A 12,427-nucleotide genomic window follows, 5' to 3' on the forward strand; every position below is an offset into this window, starting at 1 on the left:
TTCTTTTCATTACATTACGTGGGCTCTCGAATCTAAGGAACAATAGCTTGGCCCAGAAGAAAAGCAAAGGCCTTGGATAATCCACCAGCTGCCCAGGCAGCTCCTGGGCTGGCTTTCAGAGAAGTAGGAGAACACCTTCCCGTGCTGTCTGACACATGGGACATGGCCTTTTGTTAAACTGTCAATTCTGATTTCTGCCCTTTGATGTAAAATGCACAATAGTGAGAAAAAATCGTGTAATATACCAAAACCTAGACTTGTCATGGGGACAGAAGGGGGAAGGAGGGCAGCCAGGAACACAGGTAACAAAGTGGTTAACCAATGACTTGGAGACTTGGATTAAGTTTGTTACAGTGACCAGTGGTGAGTCTCTCTCTCTCTGTCTCTCTGTCTCTCTCTCTCATTCTCACTCTTTCTCTTACCCTCTCTTACTTTCCCTCTCAGAGTTAGCAAAGTCTAGCATTTCCATTCTGTTCCACATGAAGGGTGGTGAAGTAGGTAATCCCACTGCCGAAAGGCATTTCCTCTGTTCTTGGTGGCTTCCTTCCTCTCAGTATCCTTACGGCCTCATGATACTAGTGGCTTCTACTGACTGAAGTTTTGCAGTCCTTCCCAGTTTGTCATGAACAATAATAAAATGGCCTCCAAAGAAACAGTCATTTTAAACCTCCAGACTCTGGCTTGGGGAGCAGAATACAGAATGAGTTAACCACACCACCCTCTCCTGTATTTTTTTTCCCCCCTCAGTTTATTTGTGAGGAACATCAGAAGAGTGTTAACTACTCAAGATTAGTAACACACGGTGGATTTGAAGGTTTATGTAAGAGACAGAAGGGAAAAAAAAATGTTTTTAAATTGGGAGGCATTCAAAAAGATTCCGCGACAATACAGTACACGGTAGGTAGGGCGAGCAGAGACAGGGACTATATTTAAGATAAGTCCAGAGAATACCTTACCCTGTTGCCAGAGTCCAGTGGGTAAGGGTGTTTGGTTTCCCAGGAACTGCGCTAACATCCCCGAGATGAAACCCAGTTGGGGGGACACTTCCCACAGCCCTCCCTGACCCGGGGTAAGAGCGCTGGGTTGAATTGTGTGAAGTTGTCAAAGGTTGCTCTGCTCTCCAGCACTTGGCACCAGCTCTGCTGAAATGTGATGCCATTGGTTTTCAGTAAAGGTTCCTTTCTGCAGGGCTGCAAACACAGATCAGCTGCTACTGTGTATACACAACCAGGGAGCAGATCAACCAGCACAGTTAAAGCAGCCTTTTTAACCCTGAGACTTTCCAAGATCTCTTCTTCACGCAGGAAGTTTCCTTCTCTGTTGTCAGATTTAGCACTGTGCTCTTGTCATCAGATCCGAGCTAGGCTCCCTGCTGCACAGTAGAGAGGCTTCCTTAAGACATTTGTCCTTGAAACTGCACCAAACTCTTGGAAGAACCCAGAACGTGTAAGTATGTATGATTTAGGCAGCAATAGCACAGGGCAAAGCTGCAATCAACCATTATACAATATCCGATTAGCAGTGCAGGAGGGATTTTTCCGACGTTATGTTACATTCATTTTCAATTCGTTCTGAGGAAACAAATCAATTCTAGCTTCTGATACAGTGACTTTGCAGTAGATGGGGTTGTAATATGTTAGCTTTAACTATTTGCTGTTCTCATTTAGCATTTAGATGTGACTTGTGGGACAATTATTGTGGGCATTAAACTATAGAACTTCTAAATTTTTATTAGCAATTATTATTGTCGGTCATGTCCATCTTGAGAAACAAGTTTGCTTTGGGGACTGTTTTGAAAGAATTAACCACATAAATTCACAGACAATAGAGTGAATTTGTACCGTTCTTGCTCTCAATAAAACATATTAGTTTGCAGTTTTAATTTACTCGTAAAGAGCAATCCACTGAGGTTTTGTCTTAATTGAATCCTACCCAGTGCTGTCTGCTTGGTGTTTTACTGTCTTGTACGTATCTGTTTAAGTTACTTTGCTGGGATTGCAGTCTGGTTAAATCTGTATTTAGGCACTCTTTAGCTCCTGAGAACATTCGCAAAAAATGAAGGCGCACGCAATTTTTGAGGGGTGCCGGATTTGTTTTAAAGGGTGGTCGTATTACCCTTGAAGGATTTTTTTTTTTAGATGCACGACATGAATGGCTGGCAAGATGTAGACCACAGACCGAATACTCTGAGACTCTAAGTCAGATCTCAGCTTGTCCACTTTTGTAACTCCAACCAATAAAAGCCCCGTGCCCCCTTCCTATCAATTTTTAATATGCACCCATACTTATGTTTATAAGATTAATTTCTCTCAGATTAGTCTGATTGATAGCTGGATTGTGGTTTCTTAAGAGCTTGCTCCCTGAAACCCACAGCAGAGCTGCATGCCATTTAACTAGTGAATGTAAAAACGGGTAACCATGGATTCAGTCACCACTAACTGCCAGTGCAATGACTTGTTGTAAACAATACAAATGAGCCAGGAGAGCAGAGGCAACCAGACATGAAATGATTTTAATAGAAATTACGGTAAAAGGTCATGTGATGTATCTGCTTCTGTTCAGTTTTAAAGGGAAAGTCTTTCTTTTCTCCCCACCGCCCCCCACCCCCACACACCTCTTCCCAGTCAACCCAAGTAGATGTCTTCACAAACTTGGCAGGTCCCACTCTCTGCTTCCATGGAGAAGGGCGGCCAGTGTAATCCCGTGCACAGTGTGGATTTTCACTGGTAAGTACCTTTATTTTAGAAACAAAAAGGAAATCGGTGCATTCCAGGGCTTCCTTCATGGAAGGTCATGCTAATTGTGTGCTAGAAGTCCTCAAGCTTCCTGCACACAAGAAGGAATAAGTCATTTCGTTCCTTAGCTTTTCTGGTGATACAAACGTCTTTTCTCTCCCTTCCTGAAGTCCCTGGATTATTTTGTAAACCCGATCTCTCTGAAAACTGTTATTGGCTCTAGAAGCAACTTCTGCAGTATGGTAATGAGCACACGCAGATACTGGGAGCGGTGCTGTGCCTCACTTCAGGGTCTCACCCGGGCACACCTTGGCCGAGTTCTGCAAGGACCAAGTTTTACAATCCCATTTGCATTTCTCTGGTAGGGATGGTTTCCGCGTGTGAAAATTATTATGTTCGTAAATTTGCCTCCAACCAAGAAATATTAACAACTTGTACCTGTGTGAAGTGTTAACCTCATGGTTGGTTTGGTGTACTGATACCAGCTATGCTTGTTAAAAAGGAAATGAAAGAAAAAGCACGAGCCGTAAAACTTGGGGGAGGAAGGGAGCCTTTAGAAGCCAGATTTAGAGGGTGGACCTAGCAGGTACTTGGTGTGCAGGAATGAGGGGGCTCAGTCACTGTGTGGGTGACCCACGGGCACCCACGGGCACTTTAGGCCAAGGACTGTCTCTAGGTGTGTTGTGTATCAAGGTGAAACAGACCTGAACTGGTCTCTCGAGCCACACCTCCTGCCACATGCAGATGGTATAAATAATCGCATCATCTCAGAACAAAAGACAAAGCTCTGTTCATATTTTACCTCCTTTTAACACACAGATACTTCTGAAGAGATGCATAATTGTACATGCATGGATGTCATACGGAGTAATGGAATTTCAGGTGTTGATTTTTCCTTTACTGCCTCCACTTGGACAGACCCAATCAGCACGTGAAAAAGCATTGGCTTGTAATTTAGAATCTCAGTAGGATGTAAGAGCATCAGCCCCCTCTGTATACGCTAAAGAGTTTTATCTAGTGATCTAGGGGTTTCTTTAAATCTGTGAGTGTTAACATAGTATTTATATTTAAGCTTTTTTTTAGAAAAAAAATCAAGCTTCTTAAGATGTTGGAGTGCCTCACTGCCTGCTTAGACTGAAGAATTCTTCAGAATGTCGTGGTTAGCTGTGACCTCATGGTTTACCGTTCTAATGCTAGCTCTGCTTATCAAAAATAAATGAAAGAAGAGACTCTAGTAATTCATGTTGAGGGAGAAGGGAGCAATTTCAAAGCAAGTGTGGAAACTCCAGGTAGGGTTTTGGGTGAATTAAAATTAAAACTATGTTATTTTTACTTTTCCTGGCCTTGACTTTCCAAGTTGAAGGATAGGAATAAAGTGTCAGCTACAGGGTGGTTAGGAGCAAAATCTTTGGAGTCAGACATGAGTTGCACCCTTTTCTTTGGGCCCCACTATGCTTAGGATTTGGGGCAGAGTTTCATGTCTTTGAGCTTTCACCTCCTCATCTGTAGATGGAAGATAATAATGCACATCTGTGGGCGAAGGAAAGGGTCAAAGGACATAATGCATAGAAAGTATTTCATGCTGTGTCTGGCACATAGCAAGTGTCCAATAAACTGATGCCAGCTTCCTTTTTTTTTTTTTAATTGAGGAAACTTATGCCTAAATAGAATCCTGCTATTAGTGTTGAGCCAGAGAAAGACAGTATTCACATCATCAGTTGGTCTTTTTCTGTAATTGTACGCTGCAGTAACTTGTCATCACTTTGTAGTATAGTGTAGTGGTTTATATAACATTTACTGAAAGCCAAAAGTAGTCTCTTATTACTGTGTATTTTTTCAATTATTTACAGATTATTTAGGAAAATTACCATTTTTTTTAAAAGGATAGAATTTCTGATGTTTTGGGTATTGAGACAACATGCACATTTGGCCTGCGATCCTATTGCTGGAGTTGAGAGCAGAAGGACACTAAAAGTATGAGAGATTCATAATTACATCAATCCTAAAAGCTTAAAACTAGTGATAGATCATTGTATGTACTAAAGAGCAGTAATAATTAACAGGCTAGTAAACATGGATGTTAGATGCTACTAAAGAGACATTTCTTGAGAGAATTGTGTACACATTCACTGTGTCCTTCCTGCAGTCTAAGGGCCTGATTCTCTCTTTCCTCCTTTCCTCTTTTCCCGCTTCCCTCCTTCTATCTCTACCTCCCTCCTCCCTCTTTCCTGCCTTCTTTTCCTTCCTTCCTTCCTTCCTTCCTTCCTTCCTTCCTTCCTTCCTTCCTTCCTTCCTTCCTTCCTTCCTTCCTTCCCTCCAGCTCTTATATATTATCTCAGGTATATAGCATTTTCTTTTTCTTTGTGAACCATAAAGGTTCAAGGAAGAAAAAAAGAGGAACAGGAGACCCACGGTCTTTTCATGCTAGCTCTGATTTTATAAATGGAAAGTTTAAGAGGAGTCAGAAAAATCTGTTTTTCTTTCTCCTGCTATTGAACAGGAGAGGCACATCTGAGGTGACCTGCAGACCCCAGGGAAGCCTTGCTCAGTAACTATTTGTTGATTCATTGATTAAACGGCACGGAGAGAAGGGACATCAAGCATGGAGATTCCCTCAGTACTGAAAGCTTTGAAACCCCAAGCTGCCATGTGCAGTAGGATGGCTTCTCTGTGACCTTCCAACAACTAATCTCCTTTAAGAACTGAATCAAAGCGGTTAAGGGATTTTGTCAGATGGATTTTGCCTACAGTTGGGTTTTTGGCAGTTGCATGTAGAAGGCAATACATTCTTCACAAGGGTATGATTTTTTTTTTCCCGAAAGGAATGAAGACAAGGTGCCAACAGAGATCTCTAGAGAGGGACTCTTGTTTATTCATGGTACTGTTCAGGCAGGGACAGCTGCAAGGTAGATGACTTTCTCACACTTCCCAGCCAACCTCCTTCACCGCCAGTGTCTGATGGTCTGGTCAACAAGTTCACTCATGCAGCATCCCCTCTCCATAATCTTCTCTACCAAGGGCAGGAAAAAAAAATCCTGTGATCAGAATTGATATCATATGAGTGGCTATAGGCATCTACTATCTATTTCTAGGACATCATAGACTCTACAAGTTAGAGCTGGAAACTATTTTAATGAGTAAAGCACTTGCTCAAAGTCACACAACTTATGAGTTGCAAAAACAGACTAGAACTCGGGATTTCTGATTCCCAAGCTAGTGCTCTTTTGAGGGCTCCTGCCTTCTAGTTTATAGACTACAAAAGAGAGAACCTATATGATAGTGGAAAAAAATCTAGCTTAGGAAATGGCGAGACTATCCTAAAGGGATTGCTCCAAAGAGTAAGATAGATCTGGTTCTAATGCTAAACCCATAATTTAGAAACCCTGTGATCCTTGAGAAAGACACTTAACCATTCCAAGCTGTGGTTTCTTTCATTGTAAAACTGAGATTAAAATAACTATCATGCTTATTTTAGGTTGTGTTGAGGATTCAGTAAGATTATACGTGGAAAGCACCCTGTCCAATGCTTGACACAAGACAGATATCAGTAAACGTTATTGCCAGTCCTCTTTCCTTTCCAAGGTCAGCAGTTGGAGTCATGAATAGTAAAATTATGAGAAAGAGGTTTTTTTTTTTTTAATTTTTATTTATTTATGATAGTCACACAGAGAGAGAGAGAGAGAGAGAGGCAGAGACACAGGCAGAGGGAGAAGCAGGCTTCATGCACCGGGAGCCCGACGTGGGATTTGATCCCGGGTCTTCAGGATCACGCCCTGGGCCAAAGGCAGGTGCCAAACCGCTGCGCCACCCAGGGATCCCGAGAAAGAGGTTTTATGTATGCATCTGGAATGGGGTAGCTCAGTGGTTTTCGATATTTTCTTTGAAAATGAATGTGAAGCATTTCCACATGCCTGGCATAGAGTGATCCATAAGGAATGATATTATGATAGTGACAATAATGGTGATGGTGGTCAGGACAAATATGCTGATGTTGGTGGGTGATGTGCACATACCACAGATGAGCCCAGGATATAAGCAGCTCCCAAGGCTTTGGCTTGGATTACGGTTCTTTCTTTCTTACCCTAGGGAGGAAATCAGTACGTTGGTGGGCAAGAGCTGTGCCATTATAAGTACAACTATACTCATTTCAATTAAAAAGAAAATAATCGGCAGCCTTCAGTACTTTATTCTTGGTGACAAATTACTGGCAACATCCCAGTTGGTCTAGAAGATGCTGTTCTTCCCTGGAGGAGTGCGATTTTGAAAGATGCTTTCCATCACAGCTCTGGAACTAGACGACTTGGGTTTGAATTTTGGATCAACCACTCACTATCTGTGATGATCTGAAGAAATGAGTGAACCACTTTTATAAGTCTTTATTCCCTTACCTTCAATTGGAACAATAATGGTACCCACTTCATATGATTGTTATGAGGATCAAATGGGTTCACCCCTATACAGTACTAGGAAAACTGTTGGCACATAGTAATTGCTCAGTGCTAGCAATTTTTAGAGGTTTCTGTCTCCAAGCTCTTTCATGGATAGTATCCTAAGATTCTCTCCCCAAATTGCCATTATTAATGTTACCCATGGTGTCATTAATGCATAAAACTGATTTTTTAGTTTTAACATAATAAAAGGTGCTCTTTATTGTGCACTCACCATTTAACTAGGCATTATGCCATGTGTTTTATATGGCATCTTAATTGATCCAATTCCCTCGTTACTCTTATGAGATAGTGTTGCCCCCATCTAACAAATGAGAAGATTGAATCTCCAAGAGGGGATAGAACTTACTCAGCTCGTGAGCTACAGAACCAAGCCTCAGATGTGTAATCTTCCCTATGTATCTTCCCCATACTAGCTCATTAAGTTGGAGACAATTTGCAGAGGCAATGGGAAAGATGTATTTTCTGGAATAAAAGAGAAATCATGAAATGGATTTACTCTAGCATGCTCAGAGACTCAAATCAGAGACAGAGAAGATGACCATCGCAAAAAGTAACTTAATTTACTCAATAATCAGAAGATCTAGAAATTTAACTTAATTCTGTCTTATGGACGGGAAAAGATGAGAGACAGAGGTGGGAAAGGATCATGGATAATAAGGAGGAGGAAGATGAGATAGAGACAGAGACAGAGAATGAGGCAGAGGCTTAATTACATGCCTCTCATTTAACACTCAAGCGATCCTGGAGGTGGATGGTCCAGGATCATCATCCTGATACTAGACATTTTTTTCCAAGACAACGAAACTGAAAATAATGGTTTTGGAATTTAACTTATGGTATTGTACCTTTAAATCCAGTGCACTCTTCTACTTCATCATGCTACCTTTGGGGACTTGAGAGTTATACAAAAATATAGATAGATATGTGGAAAGAAAGAATTATGGGTTCATTGACATAGGGACAAATCATGTTAGAACCATCCTTTTGCTTTTTCAGATAGTAACACTGAAGATTTTTTAAAGTCATGTTGTGCTTTTGCAACTATAGGCATAAGTTAGATTAATCTATATGTAAGAGACTAGGTGTTAGGTAATATTTAATACTTTGTATTTCAAGGTAGTTTTTACTTCTGTTGTTGAATTGATTTTCAAAAAGAAAATATTAAGAGTTAAATCAATCACATTTTCTTCCCAGTTTTACAGATGAAGAGACTGTGTTATGCAGAGAGGCAATGATCTCCATAAGATCATAGCAACTTCTAGATATCAATGCCATTCTCTGGTTGTGAGCCTCCAGAAAAGATTTTTCTCTTTCCTGTGATGATCTCTTCTAATTGGTATGGTCATCACATAATCAACTTCTAAACTTGCGGACACATGATAGAGGAGGGTCATATTGGTATACATCATAAGGGCCTGTCTGGAAAATGAACTCAGAGGATGGCCCTTTTTGCTATCACCTTCCAGTCTGGAATACCGTCATCTGATCTTTGAGGAATGGTGTAAGGGCTATGGTTTACAACATTTCCAACCCCCTAGGTTCCAGGCTGTGTGCTGGAGAGAATCCTGTGCTTTCTTGTGCTTTAGCCTCCTGGGGTCCACCAGACGCTATGGTGTCTTCCCCAGACAGTAGCCTGCTGCTCCCACATTATGTCTGACTGGCACTCTGTTTGTAGAGCAGATGGAGTTCCCTTCCGAGAGGTACTTCCCACTCTGCATGTTTGTTTTGAGGATATGGGTTTGGGTAAGTATAGGGGACCAAGAAAAGAGGGAGGTACCAAATGGTTGTCTGAGCAATGACAGTTCAAGGAAAAAGGAGAATTGAAAATGCTTGTAATTTCCAAGGTTGATGCCAAGCCAGATTACCTTCTTAAATCAGTGTAAGCAAAAACCCTGAGGTTAGGCCATGAAGCAAAGATCCTAGCATCCTTGGGAGCAAAACAAACAAACAAACAAACAAACAAAAACCCTGCCCAATGACCCCTTTTCAGTATTAAAGCAATGGAGGTGGAGAGGAGGGATTGAAAGGAGAAAAGGTGTTGGCTTTCTATGCTTTCCTTTAGAAGGTCATGGAACCATATGTCCAGTTTTGAGTGAAGATGCCTGAGAATGATTGTGCTTGTTGATGTATAATTTTTTCTTACCGTGGTCACTATAATCACATGCAAAATGATTCCCTTCGACTATTTCTCTCAATTTAAGTACTTCTTCTAATAATTCATGATATTTGTGTAGTGAAAATTTATGAAGTCACAAATTATCATCTCCCTCTGTGGCAGCTGAGTTAACTTAGCAAGAATAAGTGGCTTGATCAGAGTGACAGTTTGCTAGAAACAGAGCAGAAGACAAGAGAGAAATTGGGCCTTCTGACATCCACATCTGGATTGATTCTACCCCTTAGAGATATCAGTCTTGTAAAAGAGCCAGTGCAGGGTAGGACTAAAGATGAGTGTGAAGAAAGTTACAAAGGGGAAAAACACCCTGAGAATGTTAGAAGAAATACTCGCAATGTCTTGTTTTGTGTTGAGTGTGATATCTTTGGCTAATGATGGTGCAAAGATTCTGATTTTGCCTTCCACTGAAAAGTGAGGGGAAGGGGAAGTACCCCCTTGGAGACTTATGTAGGATCAGAATACCTCTCTCTACCCAGTCCTCAGGCTTTCCTCTCTTTCTTAGGTCAGGCAAGAGAGTGGAAATATACTCTAGGCCTCTCAGAAGATGAAGTTGAGGCAGCTCTAAGTAAGAAAGAAATGACCTTGTACATGCAAGCTTTGTTCTCCTGTTCACCTATAGTCCCACCATTTTACTATCGTAGAAGAGTAATCCTTGTCCGTAACATCATCTCAAAAGTGAAGGGACACCTAAGTGATTATGAAGGTAGACGGTGCAACTTTTCCTTTCTTAAAGCAATTAATACCCTGAGGATAAAATCCTGTTGGTCTGATACTTAGTTAAAATGTGAGTGTCATTTTTTCCCCCTTTGGAATGGAACCTTAAAAATCACCTGGATATTAGAAGGTGAAGTTAATGTGTGCTCTTTCTCCTATGAGCTCTATTTTATTAACATCGGTTAAATAAGATCCTAATACAGTTCTGAATAGTAAGGTGAATTTCTTGGCTTGGCTAAGACTACGACAGAGAAATTATGTATTTGATAATGGCTTCAAAATCTTCAAGTTGATCTGGCATTAGTCAGCATTTGACCATAGATTCCCGGTAGGAAGTCCATTCAAGCTATTGCTAATGCTTCAAAAGTACTCTATGTGACTGGCAGTGAACACACCGGTGTCATATAGATGTCAGCTTTTTGCCCTCAAACCATCATTAACCAGAAGCAGCTACCAGCTAATATTTCAACATTACTTTTAGATGTCAAACTATTAGTCATCATATAGACAACAAATATGTTGAGTTAAAAGACGCCTGCTTAAAAAGCACAATGGGTCTTGGTCTACCTCAACGTCGTTTGTACGCTGGAGGTTTACTCTGTATTTCTTTCCATTGGACTATTTAATGATTATTTTAATTTTGGTAAAGTTTCACTTTAATACTCCTAGAAATTAGAGGAAAATATCGCCTACGTTCATTTGCTATGTTACGCAGACACAGTACACAGCAAAGGTAAAAGATAAAAGATCAATTCTTATGGATCTCATAGTTCCAAGCTTTTGAGGCTGTATTATAGAAACTTTGTAATTATTGTGGGTAATCTTGCAGAAAATTAAATGTTGAGTTTGCATATGTGAAGAAGTTTGGACTCTCTTGCTCACCATAGCTTGTTAGTGCTCAGCATCTCACTGTTCCTGTCAGGCTTCGGGTTGCACTTCGCTGCTAGGAAAATGTTATTTGTGGCAAAAGTGAAATCCTCGGCTGGGGCACACCATCTTATGTTTGAGGCGTATTTTAGAGCATTTGTATCTGTGGTTCACTCATCTGTTTCAAAATGCTAGGCCAGTGGTTCTCAGCTAAGGACAGTTTTACCCACCCAACTCCCAGGGATATTTGAGGACATCTTTTGATGGGAAACAGGTGCTATTGGCATCTAATGAGTAGAGACCAAAGATGCTGCTGAACATAAAATTCATAGGGTAGCCCCCCATACAACAAAGAATTATCCAATCTAAAATGTCGACGGTGTTGAGAAGCCGCCTTCTAGATTCTTCCAAAGTTTAAAAGGTAAAGGAGAAGGTGGGTACCTTAACTATTTTCAGATTTTTTTAAATGGCTGATTTTTAAAAAAGAATTTTGCTTATTTATTCATGAGAGACACACACAGAGAGAGGCAGAGACACAGGCAGAGGGCGAAGCAGGCTCCCTGCAGGGAGCCCGGTGTGGGACTCGATCCCAGGACTGCGGGATCACGACCTGAGCCGAAGGCAGATGCTCAACCACTGAGCCACCCAGGCGGCCCTGGCTGATTTTTTTTTTTTTTTTAATTAGAAGTTTCCCCCTGGGATATAGGATAAAGGTGGAAAGTACAAACACATCATATACTTGCTTTAGAGACTATTTGGAGTGTAATATATGTGTTGTGGCTAATTTAGCTACATATAATGATCACAATTCCAACAATATTGATAGCTGACTTTTATAGAGCTTACTATGTACCAGATGCTGTCCAAAGTATCTGTCCATACAGTGATTCAGTTAATCCTCAAAGGGCCTCTATTGAAGAGGTACCCTGTCTGTGCCCTTCAGGACTCAGACACTTTAATACTTGAGCCTGTAGGAATAAGGTGAGCTCCTGGCAGGAAGTGTAAGGAACAGAGTACTGGTAGCACTGACAACAATATATTTGGAAAGAGGAAGGCTTTGCTTCTCTAAATGCCCCTGGTTGCTCAAGCTTTTATTCTATGGTGCTATTATTGCAAAAAATGCTTCTCTGGGAAACTAGGATTGCCATCATAAAGCAGGTTTTTATTTGTTTCTAGAGGGTGCAAGCAAAAATGGTTTTATATCTCTCTGCTTGCCAGTTTTGCACTGGGTCCCATGCTCGTCTGGGTTTCCCTCTCCACTAGCTTTTCTTGACTGAACTGGTCATCAGGTGATGTGTAAATGACAGAAGGGAAGTATCCACCACAGCTCAGCCTTGGAAATACCAAGTGGTTGCTTACACCTGCTGCCCTTACCTTCTAAGTGGGTTGTCCTCTGAGTCTCTTTCCTAGAGTTTTCAAGGGATAGGAAGCTCTCCCTTTAAGGGGCCCCTGGGTGGCTCAATCAGTTAGGTGTGTGACTCTTGATT

General features: G+C 41.1%; 1 protein-coding gene across 29 annotated transcripts in view; it reads left to right on the plus strand.

Moving 5' to 3' along the window:
• Positions 1 to 12,427, plus strand: part of ESRRG (estrogen related receptor gamma) — a 618,160-nt gene that overhangs the window by 55,777 nt on the left and 549,956 nt on the right. For 2 of the 29 annotated variants that reach the window (XM_072814647.1, XM_072814649.1), the window contains exon 1: positions 1,200 to 1,446. The exons of 26 other annotated variants lie outside the window; for them this stretch is intronic. The gene's annotated coding sequence lies outside the window, so the exon portion shown is untranslated. Of the gene's footprint in view, positions 1 to 1,199; positions 1,447 to 12,427 lie in introns of those variants that run through there. One more of the 29 variants, XM_072814667.1, reaches the window with a different exon arrangement.

The sequence above is a fragment of the Canis lupus genome, chromosome 38 (assembly GCF_048164855.1).
Source record: "Canis lupus baileyi chromosome 38, mCanLup2.hap1, whole genome shotgun sequence".
Classification (NCBI taxonomy): Eukaryota; Metazoa; Chordata; class Mammalia; order Carnivora; family Canidae; genus Canis; species Canis lupus.